We start from the raw sequence: 14,120 nt of genomic DNA on the forward strand, positions 1-14,120 counted from the left end.
ATATGTTCTTATTTGATGTATAATATTGTACTAACCACTTTTCATCAGCGACGGTTTTTGTTGTGGTGCGCTAATCCTACGAGGCCTTGGCACGATGACTTACAGACTGTCTACTATAACAAGTTTTGGTCAGCTAAGGAGGGGCGATGACGGTGGCACGCCTTCGGCTTGCTTCAGGCCTAGATAGTAGATCTGGATGTAACTTTTATTATTTGTGTTGTTCGGTTGTAGTACTATCACGATTGAAGATGAATAGTTCGAAAAAAATCGCAAAGAAATTAGGGACAATTAATATGAACAGGAGGGATTTTATTTTTCAGAAGTGGAATCCTATGATCTGTGGTTGTCCCATTTCGAAAAGAAAAAACTTAATAATGTCAGAAAAATGAAATCAAACCCACGAAAAGGGCAAAAAAGATGCTAAATCTACATTACTTCTCCCCGTGGTGCATGATCTGAATCGTCTCCGCCATCCTGCCGCGGCAGCGCTAGTACTACTGGCAGTGGCGGCACCGCCCATTGGTCGCCGTCGATGTAGGAGACGTCCATGAAGGGCGCGGCCTGCCGGCGATCTAGCTGCCGCGCGTACGGCACCCTCCCGTCCCTGCACGCCCCGGGCCCCGTGCTCTCGTACTCCCCGAAGAACACCGTCTGCCGCCTGGCCAGATCATTCCAGTCGTTCCACCCCTCCGGCGCCACGACGCCGGCGGCGAGGTACGTCCTCGCGAACACCACCGTGGCCTAGGGCCCCCACGCCCGCCCGAGCCACACGTTCCCCGTCCCCACGACGCTGCACCCCACGAACGCGAACCCCGTTTTCTCCGACGCTGACCCGCGCCCCTGCGCTGTGATGCTCCCCGTCACGCGGCCGCCGTTGCCGGTGGCCGCCGCGACGGAGCTGATAGTGCAGTTGAGGTAGAGGGACCGAGCGTTGCCGAAGATGAAGTCGATGGAGCCCTCGACGTAGCAGCCGCGGAAGACGTGCCGCCCCTGCTCGTCCAGCAGCGTGTCCTGCGCGCCGTACACACCGCACCAGTGGAACGCCGCCTGGTCGCCGGCCACGCGCAGCGCCACCGCCTGCCCTCCGCTGGCGCCCGGGTCCGCCGGAGGCGCCGTGTTCTGGAAGCTGATGTTGTAGGCGACGAAGCTGGCGGCGAGGACGGTGAAGGTGGCACTGGACGGGGTGCTGCCGCCGCTGGAGGCGGCGGTGTCGTTCCACGCCACGGTGCTGTTGAGGTTGCCGCGGCCGTGCAGCGTCACGCCCGTCTTGTTGCCCCACACCACCACCTTCTCCCTGAAGATGCCGGCGCCCACGGCCAGCAGCGTCCGGCCGCCGGCCGCGCCGTGGTCAGGCACCGCGTCCACCGCCTTCTGCACGCTGCTGAAGTTGCCGCAGCCGAGGTGGTCGACGGTCAGGACGAGGGTGGCGTTGAGCTGGGACGCGATGCCGGCCACCCATCTGGCCTCCTCGTCACACTGCCTCCGCCGACGGCGGCCGTGTAGCAGAGGATCGGAGGGCGAAGCAGGGAGGTGTGTGGTGGAGGCAAGCAAGATGGCGAGAAGAACAGAGGCGATGGCCGCTGCCCATAGGCCACAGTACTTCACTCCTCCACCCCTGCTTCTGCTTGTGCTTGCACGGCTCCTCATTATCATGGGCACCAGGGCATGACTTGCATGATCTCGATCTGGCTTTGCTTCTTTCTTATGACTACTACGTACGTAGTACGCACTTGCTACTCCCTCCACTTCATTTTAGTTCGTATATAAGATTTGTCTGAAGTCAAACCTCGTAAACTTTGACCAAATTTATAGAAAAAAATACCAAGATTTAGAATGTGAAATCAACAACATTAGATGTGTCATGACTTTACTTTTCATATTGTATAAATTTTGGATTGTAGATGTTAATACTTTTTCATATAAATATGGTCAAACTTTACGAAGTATGACTTCGGACAATCCTTGTATGCAGAGTAAAAAGGACCAGAGAAGTACGAAAATTCTACACTTACGGAAAGAGTGCCACGGACTGATTTTACAGGGAGATGTGTCCTCCTCTCCATCACAAATTCATCCCACCTTGATTTTAGCTGACCCCACTTTTTGATTTTAACTGGGCCATGTCAGTCCGTAACTTCCTTTCCGTGCGAAATGGCCTGTAGATGTAGCAAAGCTCAGAGAAGTATCCAGTAATAGTAATTAGAAGGAAAATTGGATAGAATAATCAATTCAGAAGGGGGTATCAACATTGTTGTTAGCTATGGTTGCTTAATTTGCTGGGTTCAAGCTAGTCATGATGAGATGAGCCGTAATGTGGCGACCAAGGGAAGAGATCCCATCCCATCCAGTATTGAGTGAGTGCTACATTGCCGCTGTAATGATTACAACCACCTCTGCGTGCTCAACCTGGCCGTACAAAAGGTTGGGAAACACTTTGCTACAGACGTCTGATGAGAATGACTCACCAGACTTGTCGGACGACGTCGATTTGCCTTTGATCTCACGGCTGAGGGATGCCCTGAAATCAAGCCTGTCTCACCACCCAGTATTCTGGCCTATGCCCCATAATCTCTCCCTCAATTAACTCTCTCCATCTCTCCTTCCCATCTCGTGCACATTGCCGAGCTCGCCATGCCCTTCGTTGCCTCTCATCTCTCGCCCAGCACGAGTTTCTGACCCACACCTCTGCGGCCTCCGTCGCACCTCATCGTCGCGCCAACTTCTCCGTCGACCGCGCGTGGACTGACCCACCACCTGCCCGCCGACGAGCTCGTAACCTCCCTCGCCACCGTGCTTAATTCCGCCAGGATTAGGCCCTGTTTCACCTGCAGTTTTAGCCTCTGATCCACTTCGCCTGAGCGCCTTCTTGGTTTGGAAACGAGGCCAGCTGGGATAGGATCTCTCACGCCATGCAGGAGACAGGAGTAGTGTGGATTGCCAGGTGACGTTGCATCTCAGCGTCACATGTACAGGTAGGCGACGATGGTAAGCACATGTAGTCCCGATTGATGCACTAGTTTGAAACTGCATTGTACGTATCATTATTTCACCACGAATGAATGTATGAGGCATAGCTTGTGTTGTCTTTTTTCGTTGGGACATTTCCCTTATTTGAAGCATTGTAGAGTTCTTCTCCATCTCTCTAGGATTTGTTCATCAAATTTTGCTAAGTCTGTCGCATAATTATGTCTTGAATTGCAGGAAGCACAGAAGAAGCTCGTAAGATTCAACACGTCTTTCTGCAAGGCCACGGTGCCGTTGACAACGTCTTCGCACGTATGCTTGCAGATCGTGTTACTGTGGTAGATGGTGCAGTGCTTCATGATCACCATGGAAGCAAATTCTCCGTTTAACTAAGACAGATGTTCACAATTGTGGAAAACTATCCCGATGTTTAAATTATATATATTCCCTGTTTGTTTGAAACAAGTATACGTTTGTATGGAAGTAATTCTCTGATGTATGAAAATAGTATCATAATGATTTTGAAGCAAAATATATATCCTTGGAAGCATGGCGTCTGCATTGTGCCCAGACGATACAAACCCTAGTCACATGCATTATTTTTGTTGTATATGGGAACAATCCTCATTTTTTTAGATGCAAGTTCGAAATTCTTTGGAAGCAAATACCAACTTTTTGGAAGCAAATACCCATTTCTTTGGACGCAAATACCGAATTCTTTGGAAGCAAATACCAACTTTTTGGAAGCAAATTCCCATTTCTTTGGACGCAAATACCGAATTCTTTGGAAGCAAAGTCTCAATTAAATTTCTTCAAAACCACCAGTAATAACAATGGTAAAAAAGGTGTTTGATGGAATCATATATTTGTATTGTTGCATTGTTTTTTTTTGCGGTATTTTATTGTTGTACTGGTGACAACTCTATGGTCATTCGAAGCAAAATTTCCCCGCAGTCGGAAGAAAATAAATGGTTGCACTGGTCAGTAATCTCACCGGATTGAAACAATCTTCGGTTGATATGGAAGCAAATTCGTTAGAAAATAGAAGCCAAATGGATTGTTCAAGTGCTAGAATGTGTTTCCATATATCATAGTACGTGCTTCCCAGTCACAAAAAACTGCCCAACAACACTTTCAAAGTGCGTACAGATGAAGCAGTAAGGAGGAGGATACTGCTAAAATGATGTAGGTCTAGCACGTTTTTTTTAACTGGTCTGGCGAGATTTCTGGGGAGTAGTTGACAGGTAGCAAATCCCAATTAGTGCAACATGCAAACTGCTAACTATCTAGGCCCACCACTCAAATCACACGGTCCAGGTTGCAGCAATCCAACGGCGGACTAGTAGTCCAGGTTACACACATAAAAGGCCATCGTACTTAATTTAGAATCATTTCTGTATGACCAATATATTCCCTACTAGACTGCTTGGAGCCATTGCATAACGGAGAAGCTGCATATCATGAGCCTGATGAAGAAGCTAGAATTTTTATGGATCAGGGTATGTGCTCAGCGTATTTTCATATTTAGAAATCTAAAATGCACATATTATTAGTGTTCTCTAATAATACATATGTTGTCCTGTGCTAGATGTTGCTTTTGAATCGTACCAAATTGGACACCATGCTACACGAGCAGTACCCGTAGCAAATACTGATGACTTCATATACCGAAACCTACCTACAAAGCACCATGTTCTAAGAAAGGTTGCAGACTGTCGCCACTGTGGGGTGTTGCGGTTTCCATTCGAGGGGCCAGCATTTTGTTGCAGAAAAGGAAAAGTCGATTTGTTTACTCCAGATGTTCCAGAAGAGTTGAAACGGTTGTTTACAAGTCAAGATGATGAGGACGCTAAGTATTTCAGAGAACATATACGGTATTTCAACTCGCACTTCTCATTCACAAGTCTAGGCGTCACCCTAGATCGACGAGTAAGCATTGCGGCAGGAACTGGCATATATACATTCCGTGCGTGTGGTGGGCTGTACCACGCTCTTGACAATCTGGCGCCGGCTGATAATGGCCCTCGGCATTTGCAACTCTATATTTATGATACAGATCAAAACTTGGTTCACAGGGCTAATAGATCTCCAGATCTTAATATAAACCTCATACGGCAGATTCTGAGAATACTACAGCGTAACCCTTATGCGCAAGTTTTTAAGAGCCTTGGGTCTGTTCCGAATCTACATGAGTATAGAATCTCGCTAAACACGGATATCAAGTTGGATCAACGAAGGTACAATGCCCCAACGAGTTCCCAAGTGGCAGCCATATGGGTTGAAGGGAGTGACCCACATAATTGCTTTGACAGGAGTGTTGTTGTGCATGGAAAAAAAGGAAAACGGCCCCTGTATATTAGAGCATACTATGGGTGCTATGACCCATTGTCATATCCACTATTCTTCCCACGTGGAGAGACTGGCTGGAATCGTTGCATGCCATATATTCGAGCCCCAGATGACACGGCCCAAAATTCAGTACATATGTCTGCACTCCAAGGAAACCAAGCCTCTGATTTGCACATAGGTATGATGTTCACTGTTATATTTAAATTTATGCTATTTGTGAATGATGATGAGAGCTTTTATGTATCAGTTGAAGACTTGATTAGAGAAAGAGAAGAAGATGGTAATTTTGCAGCGCATGAAGCCGATAATCCTGCACCACAAGGAAACCAAGCCCCTGAATTATATACTGGTATGATGTAATACCATATAATTTATATACTTTCTATTTTTCAGGGGCTTGGTCAAAACTTGTGTTTTCATCTACATCTGTCATATCTATCAAATGGGAACTTCATTAGAGAAAGAGAACAAGATGAGAATTTTACACCGCATGAAGCCCATGGCACTGATTTACCTTCGGGTATTAATCATCATTCCTTATTCTTCAAATATTATTTTGTCCATCATTACAGGTCCACCCACCATATTGATATTGATGTTCTCAATCTTGTAGATGACAATGAGGATAACCCAGATGACGATTTTGGTGACAATGAGGTCAATGCAACACAATCCAGAAAATTTGTTAGCGCAAGGGAATACTACTGTTTCAAGCTGCAAGTCAGGAGGAAGATTTTTAACATCGTCTTGTTCGGGGGGGCGCCTTTTCCAACAGTGGGTTGTTGACATGTATATCAAGATTGAGACGATGCGGCTTGATTGGTACTCAAAAGCCGGAAATCAGAAGGTTATACGCGCTGACCTGTACCGGGTAGTGTGCTTGTGTTTATTCTAATACATCATAATGCAATGACATTAGGTTTGTTCCATGAGTTTCTATAACGTTCTATGCTATTATAGGGTCTTGTTGACACCATCGTTGTCGGCGAGTCACGCGGAGATCGAATTGGCAAAAAAATTGTGCTTCCACGTACATTTCCTGGTGGTGATCGCGACATGCAGCGGAGGTTCTTGGATGCTATGGCAATAGTGCAGCGGTGGGGTAAACCAGATTATTTTATCACGATGACTTGCAACCCCTATTGGGAGGAGATAACCGAGAAACTGTTGCCTGGACAACTGCCACAGGACCGTCCAGACTTGGTGGCAAGAGTATACAAGGCTAAACAGCGAGATATGATGGACTTACTAAGGGTAAGCATTTCGGAGAAGTCGCAGCCTATGTACATGTAACTGAGTTTCAGAAACGAGGTCTCCCTCATGAGCATATACTTCTAATCATGAAGTCAAAAAGCAAGTTAGTGACACCAGATGACTATGATCAAGTGATATGTGCAGAGATACCGGACAAAGAAAAACACCCCGTTCTACATGATCTGGTCATCAAACACATGCTGCATGGACCATGTGGCGAGTTGAAAAAAAGTTGCCCTTGCATGATTGATGGGCAGTGTCGGTTTCATTACCCGCGAGATTTTTGTGATGCCACACAACAAGGGAAAGACTCATATCCCATCTATAGGCGGAGGGACGATGGGCGTCGAATTAGGATCAGAGGAGCAGATTTGGACAATAGGTGGGTGGTCCCTTACAACCCTTCACTACTTATGCGATACAACTGCCACATTAATGTCGAAGCATGCTCGAGCATCAAGGCAATCAAGTACTTGTTCAAGTACATCTACAAAGGGCATGATCGTACATCCTTTGCATTCGAGCAGGAAATCATCAATGATGGTGGAATCATCAATGAAATCCGACAATATAGGGATGCACGCTATGTATCTCCTCCAGAGGCTATTTACAGGATTTTTGGTTTTAAAATGTTTGGTGTCAGTCCATCTGTGCTACAACTCCAGCTTCATTTGCCAAATATGCATACAGTTGCATTTGAAGCATGTGAAAATCTTGCAGATGTTGTAGCTCGACCATCTTCTTCCAAGTCCATGCTTACAGAATACTTTGAAATGAATCGGAAGTTTCCAACAGCACGAAAATGGTTGTACAGAGAGTTTCCAGAACACTATAGATGGATACCTGGAAATAAGAAGTGGCAGAATAGAAGAAATAAAAGATCACAGATTGGAAGACTTGTGCATGCACACCCTGCTGAAGGAGAGAGGTACTACTTGCGTGTGCTCCTAAGTCATGTCCGAGGTGCCACTTCATTCGATGATTTAAAAACAGTAAACGGCAAGCCATGCAATTCCTTCAGGGAGGCATGTGAGCACTTAGGCCTCATTGAGCACGACAAGACTCTTGATGATTGCATGACGGAGGCAGCCACATTTCAGATGCCTTTTGCCCTGAGACGGTTATTTGCAACTATACTGGTGTTTTGCGAGGCAACAGAAGTCCGGCAGCTGTGGGACAAACACCTGGCATCAATGTCTGAGGATTACCGTCGTAATCAATCCAATGAGGCAACACTTGAGCAGATGGTCCTCAGAGATATCAGGGATATGTTGCAATCCATGGGAAAAGATATTACAAGCTATGGACTTCCGGATTTGGTTGAGAACGATGGTTCTTATGATGGTGAGTATAAAGAGGTAACAGAGGAGAGGCAAATCAGCGTGGACAAAGAACACCTAGATTTATTTAGCAGTTTGAACAATGAGCAGCTGGCTGGTTTCAATGAAATAATGGATCATGTGATGAAACAAAAAAGCCAGATATTCTTTGTTAATGGTCCAGGAGGCACTGGAAAGACATACTTGTACAAGGCATTGCTTGCAAAGGTGCGTTCGATGGGCCAGATAGCGATCGCAACTGCTACATCAGGTATAGCGGCGTCGATAATGCCCGGAGGACGGACTGCGCACTCCAGGTTCAAAATTCCAATCAAACTCACTGACAATAGCATGTGTAGTTTCACAAAGCAGAGTGGTACAGCGGAGTTGCTTAAACAAGCGTCCTTGATAATTTGGGATGAGGTCGCTATGACAAAACGTCAAGCAGTTGAGACGCTTGATAGATCCCTGTAGGACATAATGGACTGTTCTTTGCCGTTTGGGGGAAAGGTTGTCGTATTTGGTGGGGATTTTAGGCAGGTCCTTCCAGTTGTGACACGTGGGACAAGAGCACAGATCACGGATGCTACACTTCTGAGATCCTATCTGTGGGAGAAGACCCGGAAGATACGCCTCACGCGCAATATGCGAGCACAGGCTGATCCTTGGTTCTCCGAATACCTCCTATGGATCGGCGATGGAACAGAAAAGACAATTGGCGACGACTATGTGCGTCTCCTTGATGACATTGTGATCGGCTATACCGAGGATGAGAAAGCTATTAACACACTCATCGACAATGTCTTCCCATTGTTGCATGCTAATGCTAGATCAAGAGAGCATATGAGCACACGTGCTATTCTTTCCACCAAGAACGATCATGTCGATCACCTGAATGACAAGATGATCTCTAGGTTTCCAGGCGAAGAAAAGTTATACCATAGCTTCGACTCCATCGAGGATGACTTGCAGAATAATTACACGATTGATTTTCTAAACTCGATCACACCAAATGGCTTGCCCCCGCATGTGTTGAGATTAAAGGTTAACTGCCCGGTCATTCTGCTCCGGAACATCGACCCCCATAATGGCCTATGCTATGGGACACGACTTATGATTAGAGCCTTCCAGGATAATGCTATCGACGCAGAGATAGTTGGTGGTCAGCATGCTAGAAAGAGGGTGTTCATACCTAGGATCCCTATGTCGCCCTCGGAGGACATCTCACTTCCTTTCAAACTTAAGAGAAAACAGTTCCCCATTCGCCTGAGTTTTGCGATGACAATTAACAAGGCGCAGGGTTAGACTATCCCAAACGTCGGTATTTACCTTCCCGAGCCAGTATTCTCACATGGTCAGCTATATGTTGCATTGTCAAGGGGAGTGTCCAGAGAGACGACGCGGATTTTGGCCAAGCCAAACAACGAGGTTGATATTTCTGGGAAAAGCACCAAGAACATTGTCTACAGAGATGTTTTGGGGAGATGAGGCAGGTGCGTTATTCCATTATTTATTTGCACCTTGTTATTGTATCTATAACTACTCGTGGATCTAACTTTATTTGTTTTTATTTGCAGGTTTAGCGAAGGAGAATAAGCAGCAGAAGAGGAGGTAAGGTATATGAACACAAGGGTATCTTCTTCGATCGAGCAAAAGGTGAGAGCTTTGCTCTGCTTCTCCATCTGATCCCCCTCTGATATGTATGTAATGACCAGATGGGGTACGCACATGATATGTAATGATCAGATGGAGTAGGCACAGATAAAATAATAGTGCCTACACCTTTTTTCAGATGATAAGAGCAAAAAAGTATGCTACTGTGTTCTTTTTGAGCTTCCATGCAAAATATTTTTCTATGAGCAGAATGTGCTAATGTACTAATGTATTGCAATATTTCAGGGAGTTTAAGCATGTCAGGTAAGAAACCTGCAAAGAAAAAAGGTTGAACATACATTCATGCCAGGAAGAGGCAAAGGACAAATTGAGTGTCGAGGTACTCCGCGAGAAGAGGAGAAAGAAAGGAGACAACACATGACGAGAGGCACCCGAAGTTAAAATGATGCAGTCTTAATAACATCAACAATCTAGCATAGTTATTAGCTTTTGCTATTCACTCGCTGATTAGCCTATAGTTGAGCTTCAGCTAAGATTGTGCTCCACTTTTGGGCCATCAGATTTCCATGTTCTGATAATTCACCGAATGGGTTATGTTTTAATGTAACTGATTTGGTGTATGCAACTGTTCATGCATAAGAAAACTGAAGAACACACTTCAGTTCTGTTTATAATATATTTTAGCGGACTTGCTAATTGATAATGTCAAGCATTATTACTACTATATTAAACATACGTCCAGGACAGAAGTTTGCTTTACCAGAAATATTTAAGCTGACTGAAATAACTAGCGTGTATCTTCTCATTGCAAAATTTTATTTTATATGTGAGCAGCAATAATATAATAATAAAACATAGTATGAAACTCACCATAGTGGAAATCTGCTATGTCACCGTTTTATCAGGCTCACATTTCTTGGAACAACTTAAAGCACTTCCCTGGCCCCTCCTGTCCAGCACGGCCACTGAGGTAAACTTTCTGTATATAAAAAGGTAAGAGAAAACACACACAAAATCAAAGATACGTTCCAATGAGCTGAAACCAATATTTCTGTATAAAAATGTATTGCGAAAATAACTCCATTAATTCTGTATGCGTGGGGTATAAAAAAGAAAACGAAATGCTTTGGGCCTGAGATAAATCCAAGGAAAAAAAGCATTGGGCCTAAGATAAATTAAAGGAAAGTGTGGGGCCTGAGATAACGCTCACGATTCCCTTTCCTCACGCTATGGAAGGAATTCCCATGATTTCTGCCTTCCATATTGGTGGCAACAAACGATCTCTCGATCATCAAGAGCATAAAGAAGCAACGGGTTTTGCACCGTAGGGTTTCCTTCCACCTCTCCTTCATCATCTCTCGCAAAGGACTGCTGCATCTCACACCCCTCCACCGTGCCTGCCTCCTCCACCGCAAGACTCTCCAGCATCTGTCCGTGGTGAACTACCATCGTCCTCCATGTCTGGGTCACAATCCCCGATGGCCTGTGTCGATCAATCTGCTATCATCACGGTAATGATATGTCTCTGTAATTAAATCCTATTCACGATTTCACATCTACAAGGCAACATAGTAGGGATTCCAACAAAGTGAATCAACCTGCCCTGTATGACCGCACAAAATTTCCAAGATGCTTGACTGTAGAAATTCTTTGGGCAACATCCACCTGATTACTTGAGAGAATAGTCACACAAGTGAATGTCAAAATATGTGCACCCAGTTGTGATGTACTCCCTCTGTCCCAACATATAAAATTGTTTTTCAAGGTAACAGAACTTAGGGGCCTCATGTTAACAGCGTGACAATAATATGTGCTTGGTTTTCAGGAAAACATCGACGGGGGAGGCAAGGACGAGCATAAAACCAAAGACGAGGACAACACCGAGTCAACAAATGCAATAGAAGAACAAACCATCATCGATGATACAGAAAATATGCAAATTGATGAGGTCATACCCTAAGACAAGCATACAAAACCCCAAGTCGACAAAGGCGGTTTTTATTTTGACATGTCACTATTATTTTTATTCTGCCGGGACAAAACAATATGTAGTTTGTACAATATAATAATATCATGCCTATAATTCTTTACTCACCTTAATAATAATTGCTATTTTATAAGTACTGGATAATATTATATTATTGTGTGTTTCAGTTAGTAAGCGAGGAAGAACCAGATGGAATAGACGACAAAGACGAAGTAGAGAAAAATAATAGCATGCAGGCCACTGATTGCGAAGTGACAAAGGCATGCTTTCTTTTCAACTATCCCAAATAGTTCTAATTCTAATTATATCATATATCCTGCATAGGAATTATTCTTCTTTGTAATATTGCTCTCAGGAATTAAACTTCAAGGAAAGAAGCGAACAAATGCATCCACCTCAAGACAATAAATTAGCACAAACATTCAACACCAAAGAGGCAGAAACTATAAGGGACAAGCTGGCAGAATCAAATGAAATAGCCGACAAAGGAGAAGTGGAGAAAAAGAAAAACACGTGGAGCACTGGTTCCGAGGTGATAGAGGCATATTTTCTTTTCCAACTATGTCTCAAATAGTTCGAATTCTAATTATATTATATCCTGCATACAAAATATTCTTTGTAATGTTGCTCCCAGGAATTAACCTTCGACGAAACAAGTGAACAAATGGGGCTAGCTCAGGATGAGGAATTAGCACAAACATTGGACAACGAAGGGGCGGAAACTATAGGGGACACTCTGGCAGAATCAAATGGAATAGCCAACACAGAAGAAGTGGAGAAAAAGCAGAGCACGCAGTCCACTGATTCCGAAGTCTCCGAAGTGACAGAGGCATCTTCTCTTTTTCAACTATGTCCCAAATAGTTCTAATTCTAATTATGTTATATCCTGTATACTGATTATTCTTTGTACTGTGGCTTTCAGGAATTATCCTTTGATGAAACAAGTGAACAAATGGTGGCAGATGAGGACGAAGATTTAGCACAAATGTCCGGCATGAAAGGGCCACAAACAGGGAAGCCTATCCGACTACATAACAAACCCAAGAAGGCACCAGACTATGTGGTGGCTCCAGAAGGCACGGACAAGTCCTTCTATGCCTTGCTTTTGCTACATTTATTTTCTTCGTTATTAATAAATGTTTTGACTTACATCATGATAGATTATGCCTGCACCGGCGATGATTGGTCCATGATTGAAAATATCATGACTGAACCAAGCGATAAAAAAAATTTAGTGAGCGTCAACGACTCATATCTCAAAAAATTACAATTAGTACGCCTTTTAACTGAAGGAGAATTTGTTGGCGACGAAGTAAGTATATGTAGCTTTATGAGAAGAGGATGTTATTAACATGAGTTCCTGTTATCTCTTAACCAAGGTGTGCACTTGATATTGTAGATCATAGACGCATACGTACATTGCATAAGTGCTAAAGAGCATCTACAGATGAGGTCAGGTGGAAGTGTGTTCTTAGAGAATGCATGCATCTCTAAGATGATAAAGGAATTTAGCTCTATACGGGATGACGCACCAAGATGGGTATTACAGAGAGCTAAAACTTATTTGGAACATGATATGGTGAGTCTCAGTTCCGTACATATTACTATGAATTCAACAGAGGACAAATGTTTGTATACATGGGACCTAAACTAACAAAAAACCTATTTTCAGATATTCGTTCCAGTTAACATTGAAGAGTTTCATTGGTACCTAGCAGTTATAAATACCGGGAAGCGATGTATCCAGGTGCTCGACTCGGTAGGCCCAGGAATGAACCGCAAAGACCTCACTGCTATGGTTAGTTATTAGTCCCACTGCACCATCTTTTGATAAGACAATTTTCTGTTATTCTTCGATTGTGATGCTAATACTTTGTCATTTATTCATGCAACAGCTGAAAGGACTGGAAAATGTATTCCAATATGCTAAGCTTCAAATGGAACTAAAATTTGATAAGTGGAAAGACTTAAACATCAGTGCATGGCCAAGGGAAGAGTGTATTAAGAGGAGACTGCAGACAGATGGGTATACCTTCTAACTCAAAGCAATCGACATTATGTGTTTTTTGTATGTCCCCATTAGTTGCATCACAAAAGAAATTTCTCCATAATAAGAATAAAGTATACAAGTTGAAAGGATACAGAATGCAGAATAAAATGAGGCTATGCACCGATTTGACGGGGACAAGCAGGGGTCGGAGAGACTAACCTGGACCCGTACGAGCGATGAGAAGCATAGGGAGGGTCCCCAGCAGCAGCACAGCACGCAGAGGTCTTCCTGGTCATCCATGGAAGGAAGGAACTGCAGATCGTGAGCTCCTGCTCTGGACCGAATCGAACAGCCAAATAAAGTTGTGGTCGGAGAGCAGAGCATCCGGATCGAGGGGATGAGAGTTGAAACCGGACCTTGCTGGCGTCTCGAGCAGGGGGGGAAGGGAAGTTCATGGCGTGCGGGAGAAGGTGGAGACGCTCATGGCGGCGACGGCGAGTGCGTCAGGAGGAGGGAGGGCCCCGGCGTCGCCGGCGCCCATGCCGAGCTCGAGCGCCTTCTCGAGCACCTCGGCGACCTTATACGAAGAAGGGGCGGGGCAGATCAAGGGCCTGCGCGCCCGCCGGCAGTGGTGATGGAGAGG

General features: G+C 44.7%; 1 long non-coding RNA gene and 1 pseudogene across 2 annotated transcripts; one reads left to right on the top strand and one right to left on the bottom strand.

Moving 5' to 3' along the window:
- Positions 1-288: 288 nt before the first annotated feature.
- LOC119331335 lies at positions 289-1,794 on the bottom strand (annotated as a pseudogene).
- A 613-nt stretch (positions 1,795-2,407) lies between these two features.
- On the top strand, positions 2,408-3,498 carry LOC119331982. Of its 2 annotated transcripts, none has more exons than XR_005160744.1 (2): positions 2,408-2,985; positions 3,202-3,498. It is a non-coding gene; the product is annotated as an uncharacterized LOC119331982 (long non-coding RNA). The 2 variants fall into 2 exon arrangements; XR_005160745.1 differs by having other exon boundaries at positions 2,409-2,972.
- The last annotated feature ends 10,622 nt before the right edge of the window (positions 3,499-14,120 follow it).

The sequence above is a fragment of the Triticum dicoccoides genome, chromosome 7A, assembly GCF_002162155.2.
Source record: "Triticum dicoccoides isolate Atlit2015 ecotype Zavitan chromosome 7A, WEW_v2.0, whole genome shotgun sequence".
In the NCBI taxonomy this organism is placed as follows: Eukaryota; Viridiplantae; Streptophyta; class Magnoliopsida; order Poales; family Poaceae; genus Triticum; species Triticum dicoccoides.